We start from the raw sequence: 14,555 nt of genomic DNA, 5'->3' as shown, positions 1-14,555 counted from the left end.
TTGAGAGCTAGCTGAGGGAAGAAGATCTGCTGCGACCTCTAGTCTTTCCTTTAGATTGTCTCTCACTACCCTTTCGTCCCCAGTGTCAGTGATCATGAAGGGAGTGGATAAACAGACCTACAACAGGGTCCACAAGCCCTATTACTTTTGTGTATTTTATTATTTTTAGGGTTTTCTTACCTGAGGACAAGCTCTCAAGGGGCAATACGCATTACTATCATGCCTTTAAGGTACTGGCAGCCAATCTGACTAGAGTCGAGGGATATTAGGAAATCAGGCCACCATAGACTCATCAAGGGTGAAGTATCCCTTGCATGCAACACAAGGCAATGTGATCCGGGCAGCCGTGAATTTATGATTGTTAATTCACTTCTCGATCAGAACATTAAACTCGCATCTGAAGCTTTTGAGCGCAGGTCCTTTCAAGAGAGAGAGAAAAGAAGTACTATAGTGTCAGGGCTCACCACCGAGAAAGTGTGTGTCACTTTCATGTTTCAGTATTTATGAGTCTTTAATTCATAACTGACCACAGGCTCTCGAAGAGCAGGTATATTTGGAGTTTTTGCAAGATTAACTTTGTCGTGAATAGGTGTATTCTAGAGCCTTGTATGTAGTTTCCTTGTTTATTCCATTCTCTTCCCTTTCTCTAACCCTTTAGAAGGATAATAAGGATGTGTGTGACAAGAAGTCAGATTTCTGCTACCCCCGAGGATTTGTCCGAATTAACATCCAAGCAGTTACCTGTAGCGTCTTTCTTTTTAATCACCCGTACTCTGTCCAGAGATGTATTTGAAGGATTGCTTTGCTGACACAAACCTGGAACTTCATGTTAGGCGACATAATTTCAAGGTATGTGCAGCTGAATGATATAGTTACAATGTGCTTTGCATCCTAATTATTCAATGTGCTTTGCATCCTAATTATTCAACTTCCCAAATACGGAGACTTTGCTCAAATTAATGTGTTGCAACATTGCATGATGACAATAACTGTTCAATTTGACATTATTATGTGAGAAAAGTGCTATAATTAGAAAGAAATCTTGTGAAGGGCCTTTCGTTTTTTGTCGGGTGAGTGCATTATTTATCACTGTAGTACCATAATTATTTTACACAGCGACATCACTGAGAAAATTGTATGTCTACCAAGGCATGGCATGCAAAAGAAAACCCCAACAGTTTCAATAATCCTCGAATGATTGCATTACTTAGCAACATACTTTATTTTTAAAGAATCGAAAGTAACAGCTTTTGAGTCAACCAATAACAGTGCCCTTAAAAAATGACCACTGTCGGTGAAACATTGCTAGTAAGCTAAATGGAAGTCACTAAAAGTCCAGAAGGTGCTCTCTGTGTCTGCCTTATTTTGTAACGGATCTAATGAAGAAGCAGTTAGGGAGGTGGTGACTTTGACCTAGATGGCTTCTCTGCGGTCGCCAATGCCGTCTTGCTCATTCTGGATGCATGGCATGGTGTTGCAAGATAGAAATTATGAGGGAAACGCACCATCCGAGATGGCATGGGTAGTCTCTGTGTGTGGAATTACCCAATCCTAGATGGTCGTGTTCCTTATGATCTGTCCCTTCCAGTCCAATGACACAGCCCAACAGAGAGCAGTGAGTGTTGCAAGATGTTGGGACCACATTTGGCAAAGGGTCCAGTGCCTTTTCTGCTTCTGCTTTCTAGGTTGCCTAGTCTCTGAGGAAGATTAGTCAGTCTCTCCACAATGGAGCACCGAGTCCGCTATTTATCCCTCATACTTTATTGTAAACCAGTTTTCTTCTCCTCCTTGCTTCTGTTTGTCTAAAAGAGCTTTTTAGGTGTTTATGTGGTTTTGGTTTTTTTGCTTCAAATTCAACCAGGGCCATTTTTGAGGGCATTTCTTGTTCACATCTACTACGTAAGAACTGTGTGGCTTCTGGAAAGGGACTCCTTTATTTGGTACCGCCAACTCGCGGTAATTGCGGCCAATCACTGACAAGCTTTCTCTGTTCAGCTGAATGTTGGGCTAACTTAAACGTGGACGGTATATACATATTAAAAGCGTAATAATTTGAAAATATGATAACTGTTACCTAAACTTAAGAGTTATAATATAAATTAAATATCACAGACAGCATTCTTGGAACAATAATACACACTTCTTTCAGTCTATTTTGAGAATTTTGTGTGAGAATCTCCCTAACATTTCCCTCGGTGCAATCATTTAAAAAAAAGAACAGTTGAAAATTTAGGATCTATCTATCTATCTATCTATCTATCTATCTATCTATCTATCTATCTATCTATCTATCTATCTATCTATCTATCTATCTGTCTGTCTGTCTGTCTGTCTGTCTGTCTGTCTGTCTGTCTGTCTGTCTATCTATCTGTTTACTATAATTGCATGCACTTCGATGATAACATGAAGCATAAACGGAGTTAGTTAAACCCAGTTTAAAAAAGGGTGATTTCAAAAGAAAATGGAGTTGAATAAGGAAGTCATTAAGTAATACAATTAACCATTTCTACAACTATAGTCAGAGATTGACTCTTAACCTCCATAGATATATGTGTCCCCTCATTTTCTCTGAAAATAGGATTGTTTCTTGCTTTGCGATTTATTTTAATTGAAGCACAAATCGTGCTGGGAGTATGCGCCATATGTGGCATTCGAGTTCCAGACGACATTAATGGAAGATAGCATAAACAAAGCTGTCTGAGACATGCTGCACGGTATTTCCGTGTCTGCTGATTCTATTTTAATTCTGCTGGGCCTGTTTTAAGCTGATTCATCGAATTAGTTATGTGCACTAATGTTTTAGTATCTACTCTAGCTCCCTTTGGGTTTCTTTGGTTTGTCCCATAATTGTCTGTGAGATCCCCTACAGAACACTAGCACAAGGTACGTGTTCATTATGTCACCCCCTTGCCCTGCAATCTTCATTTATATCCATCTCTGCACCATATAAATGTAAGATAAACGCACACTGAGCCAGAAGTCTCCATTAATATTCACAGGGAAAATATCTGGACTAAGAGCTCCTGGTTAGGGCTGTGAGAATAGTTTAGTTTTATGGGTTTGTAAAGCATGTAGCTACCCTAGGGCATCCCAGTGCTAAAGGTATGTGACTACTCCTGGGAAAAGCTCAAAGAAAAAGAAAAGTTAACTGCAGAAAAGGATAGTTTTCAACTTCTTCCTAAAAAGACGCTCTGAGGGTTCATAAAGAAGTTCAGAGGGCAGGGCGTTCCAAAGACGAGCAGCCTTGATGGAGAAAGAGTTGCCTCCCCATGACCTCTTGAAACGTGGTATATAGATCTGCTGAGTAGAGGATGATCTCAGACTTCTAGAGGGGACATAAATAAAGATCCGTTTTCTAAAGAAAAGCGGACCCTTATTATGTAAAGCTCTGTGAGTAATGCACATGGCTTTAAAATGAATACGCTGCTTAATGGGCAGCCAATGAAGTGCTGCAAGGGCCGGCTTAGCAGATAGGTGCCTGGGAGAATTAGTAAGAAGTCTGGCTGCCGCATTCTGCACGATTTGCAGCTTCTTTATCATGTACTCAGGAGAGCTGAGATACAGAGAGTTCCCATAGTCAAGGTGGGAAAGAATCAAGGCTTGGATGAGGATTCTTTTGGCCATAAAAGGTAGAAGATAAACAATCTTTTTAAGGGCTCTTATGAAACCGAAGCACATGGAGGAAGTTTTTTTAGCCTGAAGTTCTATGGTCAAACGTGAGTGAAGCCAGAAACCTAGGCTTTTAACCTGCGCCTTTGGGGGAGGCAGACTTTTAAAGGCCTCCGAGTGCAATGCCAGAGGAGCAGCAGGAGGACCGTTGCCTACAATCAATACCTCAGATTTACCGTCATTGAATTTAAGTTTGGATTGGATCATCCAGTTACCAATATCCTTCATACAACAGGAAAGATTAGTAGAGGGAGAGTCCCCCGTGCTAGAAAGGGATACCACTAGCTGGGTGTCATCAGCATAGGTAACCATTGAAAGATTATGGGGAGTAACCACTTTGGCCAAAGATGACAAATAAATATTAAAAAGAGTGGGGCTCAGGGAGGAGCCCTGGGGGACTCCACAGGTCAGAGGGACAATGTCAGACAGGAAGGAACAATCAAAAACTTGAAAGGATCTTCCTATAAGGAAGGAGGAGAACCAATAAAGAGCAGTGCCTCCTATCCCTATCTTGGAGAGTCTGCCACAAAGAAGACTATAATCTACAGTATCGAATGCTGCACTGAGATCCAGTAGGATGATAGCCATGTGACCCCCTTGATCCAAAAGTTGACGGGCAGACTCGGTCACTGTGAGGAGAGCCGACTCAGTACTATGTTGAGCTCTAAAGCCCATTTGGGTGGGATATAAGAGCTTGTGGCTCTCAAGATAGCTGGTCAGTTGCATATTTGCATGTTTCTCTAAGATCTTGGCTAAGATGGGAAAAAGAGCAATAGGTCTATAGTTTTCCAGAGAGGAGGGATCGAGCTTTGGCTTTTTCAAGAGGGGTTTAATAATAGCGTGCTTGAGAGATTGAGGAAGAATACCTGAGGATAGGGAGTTGTTAAGTAGTTTAGTGAGCGGTGAGACAATAATGTCTGCGGCCCTCAAAAGAATGGAAGGATCCAGAGGAGAGCCAGATTTAATGTTAGAGAGTAGTTTAAGTGTCAAATCATCTCTAAGGAGTGAGAAAGTAGTTAACGAAGTCCCTATAAGAGAGGGATCAGTGACTTGATCATCTAAAGGTTCCTGAGAAGGAGAGAGTGGAAACCCAGAATATATCCTAATAATCTTGTCCTGGAAGTGAGCTGCTAATAAATTACTATGTTTAGTGGAAGCCTTTATCAGAGAGGAGGGCATGGGTGTTATGGTAAGTTCTTTGAAAATCTGAAAGATTTATTTCTGGGAGTTGGAAAAAATTTCTTGTTTAGTGCTATAATAGGTAGATTGAGCTGCTTTAATATTTTGTTGATAAAATCTAATAACTTGCCTACAGGCTTCTTTGGCAGAGAAGCTATAGTTCTTTCTCCAGAATCTCTCCAGCTTTTTGCAGTTCTTTCTCAGTTCTAGTAGAGAGGGGGAAAACCATGAGTTGGACTTATGAGAAGGTTTTTTCATTCTAGATTTAATAGGCAGAACAGAATCCAAAGAAGTAGAAATCCAGCTACCAAATAAGTCTGCAGCATTCAAAGAGGAGTAGGCATTAATCGTAGCAGAGGCACGAAGTGCATTATGCCATACAGTGGGAACCAACTACGACCAAATGCGCCCCGAGATTATAAATCTGGGTTGTGGATCTCTAGAGGCATCATAGGGGAAGGAGAATGATAAGAGAACATGATCTGTCCAGAGTAAAGGCAGAGGAGATGAAGTAGTGAGATCATAAGTTTTACTAAATATATGGTCCAAGGTATGGCCCTTGAGATGGGTGGGACCAATAGCATGTTGAGCTAAATCTAGAGCTTTGAGAGAGGCTAACAGCGATTTCGCCGAAGGACAGTCTAAATTATCAAGGTGAATATTAAAATCCCCAAGGATGGTTAGATTATTAGTCTTGCTAATAAGGCTAGCCGCAACATCAGGTATAGCTTCTAAGAAGCTAGCATAGGGGTCTGGAGGCCGATAGAGAAGAATCCCAGAGAAGGTAAAGGTAGATGACAAATATAAAGAGAAGGTCATACTTTCACAATCTGGAATATCGAGTGGCGAAGTGACACACTTGATAGTATTTTTGTAGATAATGGCTATGCCACCACCTCTCATCAGGGGTCTATCTAAATGTACTATAGAGTAGGTGGAAGGAAGAGATTTACAAATGTCAGCCGAAGATTCTTCACTTAGCCACGTTTCTGTCAGAAGTAGGGCGTCCGGCGAGAAATCTTCTAAGAGAGTGTAAATATGTAAAGAATGAGCCGGTAAAGAGCAGCAATTAAGCAGCAACATTTTACCCAGTTGGTAAGAAGGGATATCAGAAGATAAGACAGCAGTGGGCGTCCAGGAGCAGCTAAGGCAAGAGGAGCGAGCATAAGGATGGAGAGTGCTTACAGAAGTGGGACATAGTCGGGTGCCTCTGAGTGCCTGCAAATGTGAGGAGGAGTATGTTAGCCTATTAGTAGAGAGAGGGGCAGCATCCATGGGCTCTGGGCGCATCAGGGCATGGACGGGCGCAGACGGGCTTGCCTTTGGCGCACCTTCGGCGGCCGACGGCCACCCTTGTTTAAATAAACCATGCGGGACACCCGGCCTGGCCCCAAGAGTCGAAACAACTTGAGTGGCAACCAAAATGGCGGCCAAAAATGGCCCAACAATGGCAGCCCAGAGGGAGGAGGGAAATGAAAAGGAATAGAAAGGACACCGGTGCTAACAGACAACAGGAATATATTAAAATATTCCAGATAATACCCAACAACCTCTTAAAAGGTTTAAAAGAAATCAATAAAAAAGTCACCCAAAAAAATGTTTTGTTATGCCACAGTAATCTTGAGTAATCCCGAATTTCGCCCAATGAGAAATGTGCAAAACTGTTTCCATTTCTAATGAAGCAACATTTTGCATAATGTTTGGCTGCAGGATACTGGCTAGAGTAAACGTTTTTCTCACCTGAGGAGAGTTATCCTTCAAAACTCCAAATGCAGTTATGAAATTCTTACTATGACTCTGAACTCTTCCTTGAAAAACAATACTATTGTGTAGTCATGTTTTGCTAAGTTAAGATACTGCACCAAACCTGAAATGCTTACCATTTTTACCCAGATCCATGGCCTCAAAGACACCACACTAGCAACCCTCATGACAATCCTACATGTGGAGCACGTCTCATCTAGGACCTGATAAAATATATCTCTCCCATTGTGATGGAACTCTAATGGCCCCAAGTACTGGCATTCACCATCTTCACAACCATCTGCATCATTTACAAAGACATAATGACCAGCAACCAAACTTATCTTGCTGATACTCTCACCATCTATGGAGGTCCTCAACACATATGGAGCAAAGACACCACCAAACTGCAGACAAAGGCATGATAGTAAGAAAAAAACAGGCAGCAGGCCTTTTCCATGTATGCACCCAGAACCCTAAACAGCATCCCCATATCAATTGGGATTGCCCAAATGATACTCCAGTTTAGGAAAAATTGGAAGTTGCATCACTTTAGATGGCACGTTGCTTCTTTTTGGCTAGGCTTGTGCTGTAGAAATAACACATACATACATACATACATACATACATACACTTCATCACAATGGTAAATGATTTTACTCCATTCTAAAAAATAATTTTTGCAATCTAGACAAGGTGGTCCTCAAATAAGATTCTACAGCATAATGACTAGACGGTTATTCACCCTGAAGCGAGATGATCAAACTTACTCCATTCATTATCCTCATTTATTTTATTTTTAATTTAGGGTATTTATTTAGCTGAAAACTGGCTCCAAAGAGCAACACTGTACACAACCGGAGAGACTGCAGATCACATAATGTTGCTATCATTTTTTGATTTGTTATTCATTCATTGACTATAATACAGTAGAATATAATATATTTTAATGATGTTTTGAATGGGTTTTAATGCATATTGAAATGATTTAAGTAAACAATCAATACAAATTCTTCTAACTACAATACCTTTGTAAAGAGACAAAGGGCAGGACAATGTTCCCATTGTTACTATAAGAAATTGGATTAATATTTATGGTGGGTGACTGCCCCTAACCTGACAAGAGTCACTAAATTAACCTGAACTCAACTCCGTGGTAGCTCTGGACAAAGCACATAGGCTTAAATAAGGGCAATGCATATAGTATTTATGCAATATAAAAACAGTCATAAAATCAAAACAACCAATAGGAAAAAAATCCCAAACCGAATTAGAAAAATAGAGAATAATTGAATAAAATATTTACACCAAATTACAAAAATCCAGAAGAGCGATACGGAAATATTAATTTTTAAAGACTTAAGTGAAAATAGCATCAAAAATTACAAAGTGCCAATAGTAGTCAATGGTTGTGGTAGATCTCTACTTCGGTGCGATTTATAGCTGACCGGGATGGAGTCCCCAGGTTGATACAAGTGGATTGGTCCCAGTCAAAGCATAGAAGCCCAAAATTTCAATAAAGTTTTAAAGTACTAATCCAAAAAGGGACTTTTTCAGTATTATAAAAAAAAAAATCTGTCTTCTAGCACAGAAAATCTAAAATGTGAGATGCTGACATAGAACTGCTGAGTGGCTACATGCCACAGCTAAATCCCACTGAGGCTCTGCAGCTTTTGAGGTTTTTACTTGAAAAAGGTTTGAAGCCCCAAACCTGAAAGGGACTTTGTCATATTTTCAGAGTTGCTGGAACCTTTCAGGTGGATGCATCTGTAACTCAATATGCTGCTGTGGAAGTCCTTGTCAGGTACTTCTCGTGATAGGCCCTCTTGGCTCTGGAGTTAACATTTTCAAATGTTTCTAAGCTTTTCCCTACTGTCCAAGCAATTACAGGTTTGCATTTATAAGTCCACAGAACCTCAGAGGGGGCACCTAGAGACTCTCAGGGATCCAAGGGAAAAGGCCTCATGCAGTTTTTTTTTTCCGGTAGCCACACAGGAGGCCAGCCAACTAACCTTTGGTGTCCACTTCTTTGTCCAGGGTACAAAGGGACCAGGTCCAATGCTTCAGACCTCTTTGCAGGTCACAGATGAAGGTCCAGTCCTCTTCCGTTCTTCCACAGGTTTCAAAAAGTGTTTACATGGGGTGCTTTGGGCTGTCACATTTAGCTGAGCACTAGCTAATGACTGGTGTGATCTCTGGGCACTCCCTAATAAATAAGGAACATTTTCCCTGGGGCAAACCTACCCATTTTCTAGTCCCAAAATGTCAAGTGTCAGGGCATTTTCAACATGACGAAAGTCTTTGGTCACACTAAGTTTGAGCTCTATGGACTGTGGGTGTGTAAGGGAGTGCACTATGGTAATCATTAGTGTCCTATCACAACTAACAATAAAATCCAGTTTGACGCAGGTACTGTACACACAACATACCCAGAGTCAGATGTCTGGTAAGAAAAAGCAGGGTCTTTCATCAACCAGACAGGGTGTACACAAGAATTGAAATGGTATTGTGTACTCTCCTTTCCCAGTGCACCGAAGAGTTACATGTGGCTCAATAATGTCAGGCAGAATGTGACAGTGTGATGTCAACAAAATGCCCAAAACACCTATCCTGCATATTCTCTTGAACTCAAAGGAGTTACCTCTGCCTATTCAGGTCAGCCTATACTATGATCCTGAGAGGAATTTTGCACCTCTTTCACACCTTCCTGGGATGAGCACAGACTAGCTTTTTAAAAGTTATTTTTCCTTAATATTTCGTGAACATCCGACTTCAGCGGTGGGTTGAATTGTTAATAAACATTAAACAAAGGTTTTTTAAAAAAGATTTTTCTAGCTGGCCCCATTCCCTAGATACATTATTAATATTTTAATTGTAATCTGATTTTCTATGTTGGACAGCTAGACCTGCCACAGTGACATTGGCAATACATTGCAGCAGTCAGGCTATACTGGGTGGCGGTGTGGCCATATCTGCATTGGCAGTGTGATGGACCCTGGAAAAGGTGCTGCTGTCCATAAGTGGCATTTACATCATATACTAGGGACTTACAAGCAAGTTACATGTACCAATCAGGAATAAGCCAATTTAACAATGTTACACAGGCACTTTACACCTGGTTAGCAACAACAGGGACCAGAAAAAGGTGATAAATCTGGTGAGACATGCAGAGCGCATGTGTTTCCTACAGTTACTCTCTTATTGGATTCACATTCTGTTTTCTGTTTTAGCTGCTCATAGATTGGAGAATCAGGTTGCTCATGTAAGTGTAAGTGGGCTCTATTCAGGGGAACCCTTAACAGGTGGTGAGGACAGGGAAATGTACCAAGAAATTAATGTTTTAAAATGTCTGTGTACTAGAGGAAGGATGAGGATAGTTTTGTGGCAAGTCATATCAGAATTTGGGTGAATAACAGGAATATGCCTGCTTTCTATTCCTGTCCTTACTATCTTTCTTGATGTTGAGGTTGTGGGCCCTATTGATGAAAACGGAAGAAAGCTATGCCAGAAGAAATGCAGGTGCAGATATATTAGTTTTGGGAATTCACAAGCATTCCTAGTAGTATGTGTGGATAGCAGCAGTTGGAGTCAGTTTACAGATCTACTATTGGGAATATCATGTGGCATCTGACATGGGCTTCTATTCCTCCGTGTAAACATCTAAATAGGGTACACGCATTCTGTACAAACACATAACTCTTTTTTTCACTACATGGAACAGCGTTTTCATATGAAAAGGGCCCTTACCCTACATCCTAGCAGATAAGGAGGTGGGGGATAGGAATCAGTTCTCTTTGCTGTCTTGGAAAAGAAGTTACTTCAGTATTGGCTGGAGTAACTGTCCATCAGTTTCTGGACTGAAAAAGGGTCAGAGTTTGGTTGGCGAACCTCCACAAACTTACATGCTTGCAGGCATGCACAAACCTACAAGTCTAACCATTCTTTGTAACATCCATTACCCAACCCTGTATGGGATTTAATGCTGCAAAGTTATTCGCCATGTGTGCAGAAATAAATGCAGTAGTAAAGCCATGTATGCAAGGAATAGTTTTGTGACCACCTGGCAGGCATGCATTAAAGCAGTATTACTTGAAAGAAATGTACATTTATGGCTAGAATGTTATTTGTGAACTGGGCCATGTATGTTGCTCACTGACCTAAGCTTGATATGTTTGCAAGACTATGTTTTGCTGCTGTTTAATTGGTAGATGATGCAGACGATTTTACATTTACAAGCAGCAGGGAGAGCCAAAGTAAATCTGTAAGCATTGGAGTGACGAGTTTACGTTCTCTGCAGGCAGTCATGAGGTGGCTGGCAGTGTGGCAGATAGCTTTCAGATGGGCAGTGTGAACTCACATGCCATTAATTGGTCATACTCACTGTCAATATGAAAGAGCACAATAGCGTTTCTGTGAAACACTAAACTGATATCAAACCCCTTTACTACTCAAGCTAGTGGGCCATTACAGTAAGGTGACAGATAATGTAAACTCTAATGGACTCAGCACACAGCATTCAACAAACAAGATCAAAGTTGCTTCTTATAAAGATCCCCCCACTAAACAAACAAAATATTGTATTGGATTTAACGTACATAGTAGACACACGGAATTGGATGAGGATAACTCAGAATTTAAGAAGAATGATATCTACTGTTGATGCAAAAAAGGTGAGTTGTGTATCAACAAAATATATATGAAGTGGGATGTCAGCAGAGCGCCCATGGACTCAGAGAAAGAACTGAATAGAAGGTTTGTGGGGACTTTACAAGTGAACAAGGTCAAAGGATCTTCTGCTTGGACAAGCTTATGAAGGAAGCTCTGGCAGGCTAGTTAGAACCCCTTCTGGTCAGTCTGGGCGGTGCGCCCGAGGTCAGAGAGAGAGTAGACAGGCGCTCATAGCTGCTGATGGTATAAAAAGCAACTGAACGTCCTGCAGCGAAGTGAGGCGAATATGCATTTGACAGTGAAGAAAAGTAGGTAATCAACTGAAAGGATAAACGCTACTTGTGTGCTGAATCTGGCATGCATCCCTGTGAGTACATGTGCAGGGAGTGGTCTTGGTGAAGCTGGTATTGCAGTCCAAGTGCTAATCGGTGTTACAAACATTTGCCCAAATAGTGTAATGAGGTAATGGGATGACAGCTTGATTGTGGCAGTGAGGTGCTTTTTGGAGGAGAAGAAATAGTCTGTTTTCAGTAAGTTGAGGAATATTCCTCTCAAAAGGACGTGGCTGGCTGTTTTGAGGAATTTGAGGAGTATGCCTCTTCATGACCCTTCGTTTTGTTAGACAAATGGACATTTCAGCCCTTACTGTTCGCAGAAAGCCGGTGCTTTTTGCATATTTTGAATGCTAATCTCTTAATATCCTCCTCACTTCAGGCAACAATACTGTAACTGTTGTTACGGCTAAATCTGTCTGAATGAGGGAGATTTCGCCCAGAACAAAGAGGGTGGTCCTCTCCGGACTCACTCAGGTCAGGTGCTGTGCTGAGGGGGCCCCCTGGAGCTCACCCTCGCCGGCACCGCAGGGGCTGTGGGGGCCTTTGTAACACCTCAGCTCCCTTCATGAAACAACCATGCCACAGATGGTGACCCTTGGCACAGAAATATAGTGATTGCTGTCCAACCCCAAATATGGTAGGATAAGTAACACTATGGCTTGATGAGCCTGAAAGAAAGGCCTTCATCTCGGAGAAGCCAGCTGAAGCACTACCATCAGATAACCAAATATTTTTAAATAGGGTGAGAGAACCACAAGTTTGCCGGTATCTTTGCAACTGCGATTATGGAGGATCCTCTATTCCATTATTAACCTATTTGTCTTTATGACATCATCAGTTTATGAACAGTTAATGAGCAAAGGAATTTAATATGTAAAACCCTTTCTCTTGTCAACCTTTTACTTTGAAATGGTAACCAAACCACACCGGAAATGTTTTGTGTATGAAGGAAAGAGAACATTTTTTCGCAATAAAGAATTTGTTCGCACAAAATAGCAAGTATCAATGTACCCCACTTTTCGAATGTGTAAAGTAATAGTGGAAAAAGAGAATACATCTTTCCTCGTAGACTGCATTGTATTATAGGTAAAGGAGAGAAGGAAGCAGAGGACTTGACCCTGTGTCTAGAAATAGCTCATCCACGTCTGCTGAGATAAAAGTAGAACTCATCTCAGTAACAATAAGGTCCAGTGGGCAAGCTTCAAATGCAACACTAACAGGCGCTCACACCAGCCCTTTAAATGCAGCTGTGTTACCGTTAATGCAAGGGCGAAGAGTGGAGGTTTGGAAACTACATTTTCGTAAAACATTTTCATCATAGTGTGCATACAGCATACCCATATGTTTATTTATATATGCTCAGTGTCATATTATTTCATTCCGCAATCTATTGTCATGTTCCCTGTCCTATTCTGACTCCTGAAATAAGACTTACAAAAGAAAACTGTGCAATGCAACAACGTTTCAAAGAGTGAGCTTAAGTATATTAAAAGTATACGCCTCACTGCATGTAAAGTACATCTAGTGGTGAAATACCACCCCAACAATGTTAATATTCTGCTAGGATTATTGTCCAGTGATGCTGAAATTAGACATCACCGACACAGGTATGTAATCACCCTGAGAACGTACGGTCACTAAACAAAAAATTACCCTGGAAAATATGAAGTAAAATGTATTTCATGGTCAGAAAGGGACTCCATCTAATACTAAAACACTTCAGCTTAAGTGCCTGAATGTATATTGAGAGCACAGACCTCATCCTGAGGAAGTTGGTTATGTGGCATACAGTAAATGCTATTGATTGTGTTTTCTGTAATGAGGACTGCAGTTACACTGTAATCACAGCCAGTATCTTACAGATGACTAACTGAGAGTCATCGGAAAGTCAAGCCAAGGATTTGTCACTTAACTTTGGCATTTGGCAGCACCTACTTGATTTGAACAGGGTGTATCTGTAATACCTATAGGGATTCTACATGAACACACATGGCCTTCCCCTTATTATCATCACAGGAAAGTTTTATGGAAAATTACCTGATTCTCAAAGAGGAGAATTAACCTAAAATTTAGAGTTCAGAAACTTTTTCTTGTTAGTTATGAGTCGCTGTAGGACTGAAAAATCCTATCATGATGGGTGTGCGTGTCCACCTTTTTAGCCCAGCAAAAGTGGTATACTTCTACCTCGCTGTCTGAGTCTTGAGGCAGTCTTGTCTACTTTAAAATAAAGACCATATGATCCTTAAAGAACACTACAGCAAAGCTATGGAATCACAGTATCTCTAATCAAGATAAAGCAAAAATTTGCAGCTGAATCTAAAGATGTCATTGGCAGAAAATGGGGGAGGAGCTCTGCAAACCCTGGAGTTGTTGCTTTACAGCACTGGTTGAATTAAAAATAGAGCCTGAAAATGGGCCCAAGTGCATGAGCGCTGGTCAAATCATTTTGAGAGATGTATATTAAAAGTTATTTGCCAACTGTCCCAACGCACAGCAACAAGAACCTAATTGAAAATAGCTCTTCTTTCACACCTCTCAACTTCCTCTATTACCTCCTCCCACTCGGAGACTGCAATCTTTGCAAAGTCTAGTGATTGGGAGTTCGGCCAAGGAGAATCAAGGCTGAGAAACCACCTTCATTGCTGCTTTCTGAACCATGAAGCATTTTCAGAAGTACAATAATTGTTACCACAATTCTGAGTTAGCGACAAAGGGTTCCGATGCACTTAATCCGACATCATGTACTGCCTATGAACCTCTACTGCTTGAATAAACTAAGATTTCAAAGACTTTCAGTGTGGGAAGACAGGCATTCTGACATCACAATCAGCTTCCTGAAGTGATGATTTGAATAATCAGTTTCCTGAAGTGATGATTTGAATAATTAAGTTGTCTCTCATGGTGTCAAGACTGGATTTCAATGTCTATAAAAGGATACATAAATGAACAACGAGCGAACAT

At 41.0% G+C, this 14,555-nt stretch overlaps 1 protein-coding gene across 5 annotated transcripts in view; it reads right to left on the bottom strand.

Annotated features, from left to right (window-relative positions):
• The window catches only part of FGF13 (fibroblast growth factor 13), a 1,071,467-nt gene that overhangs the window by 451,114 nt on the left and 605,798 nt on the right, over nt 1–14,555 (bottom strand). The gene's annotated exons all lie outside the window — the stretch shown is intronic.

Source organism: Pleurodeles waltl, chromosome 2_1, assembly GCF_031143425.1.
Source record: "Pleurodeles waltl isolate 20211129_DDA chromosome 2_1, aPleWal1.hap1.20221129, whole genome shotgun sequence".
Taxonomy (NCBI): domain Eukaryota; kingdom Metazoa; phylum Chordata; class Amphibia; order Caudata; family Salamandridae; genus Pleurodeles; species Pleurodeles waltl.
This window is presented reverse-complemented; position numbering and strand designations above follow the sequence as displayed.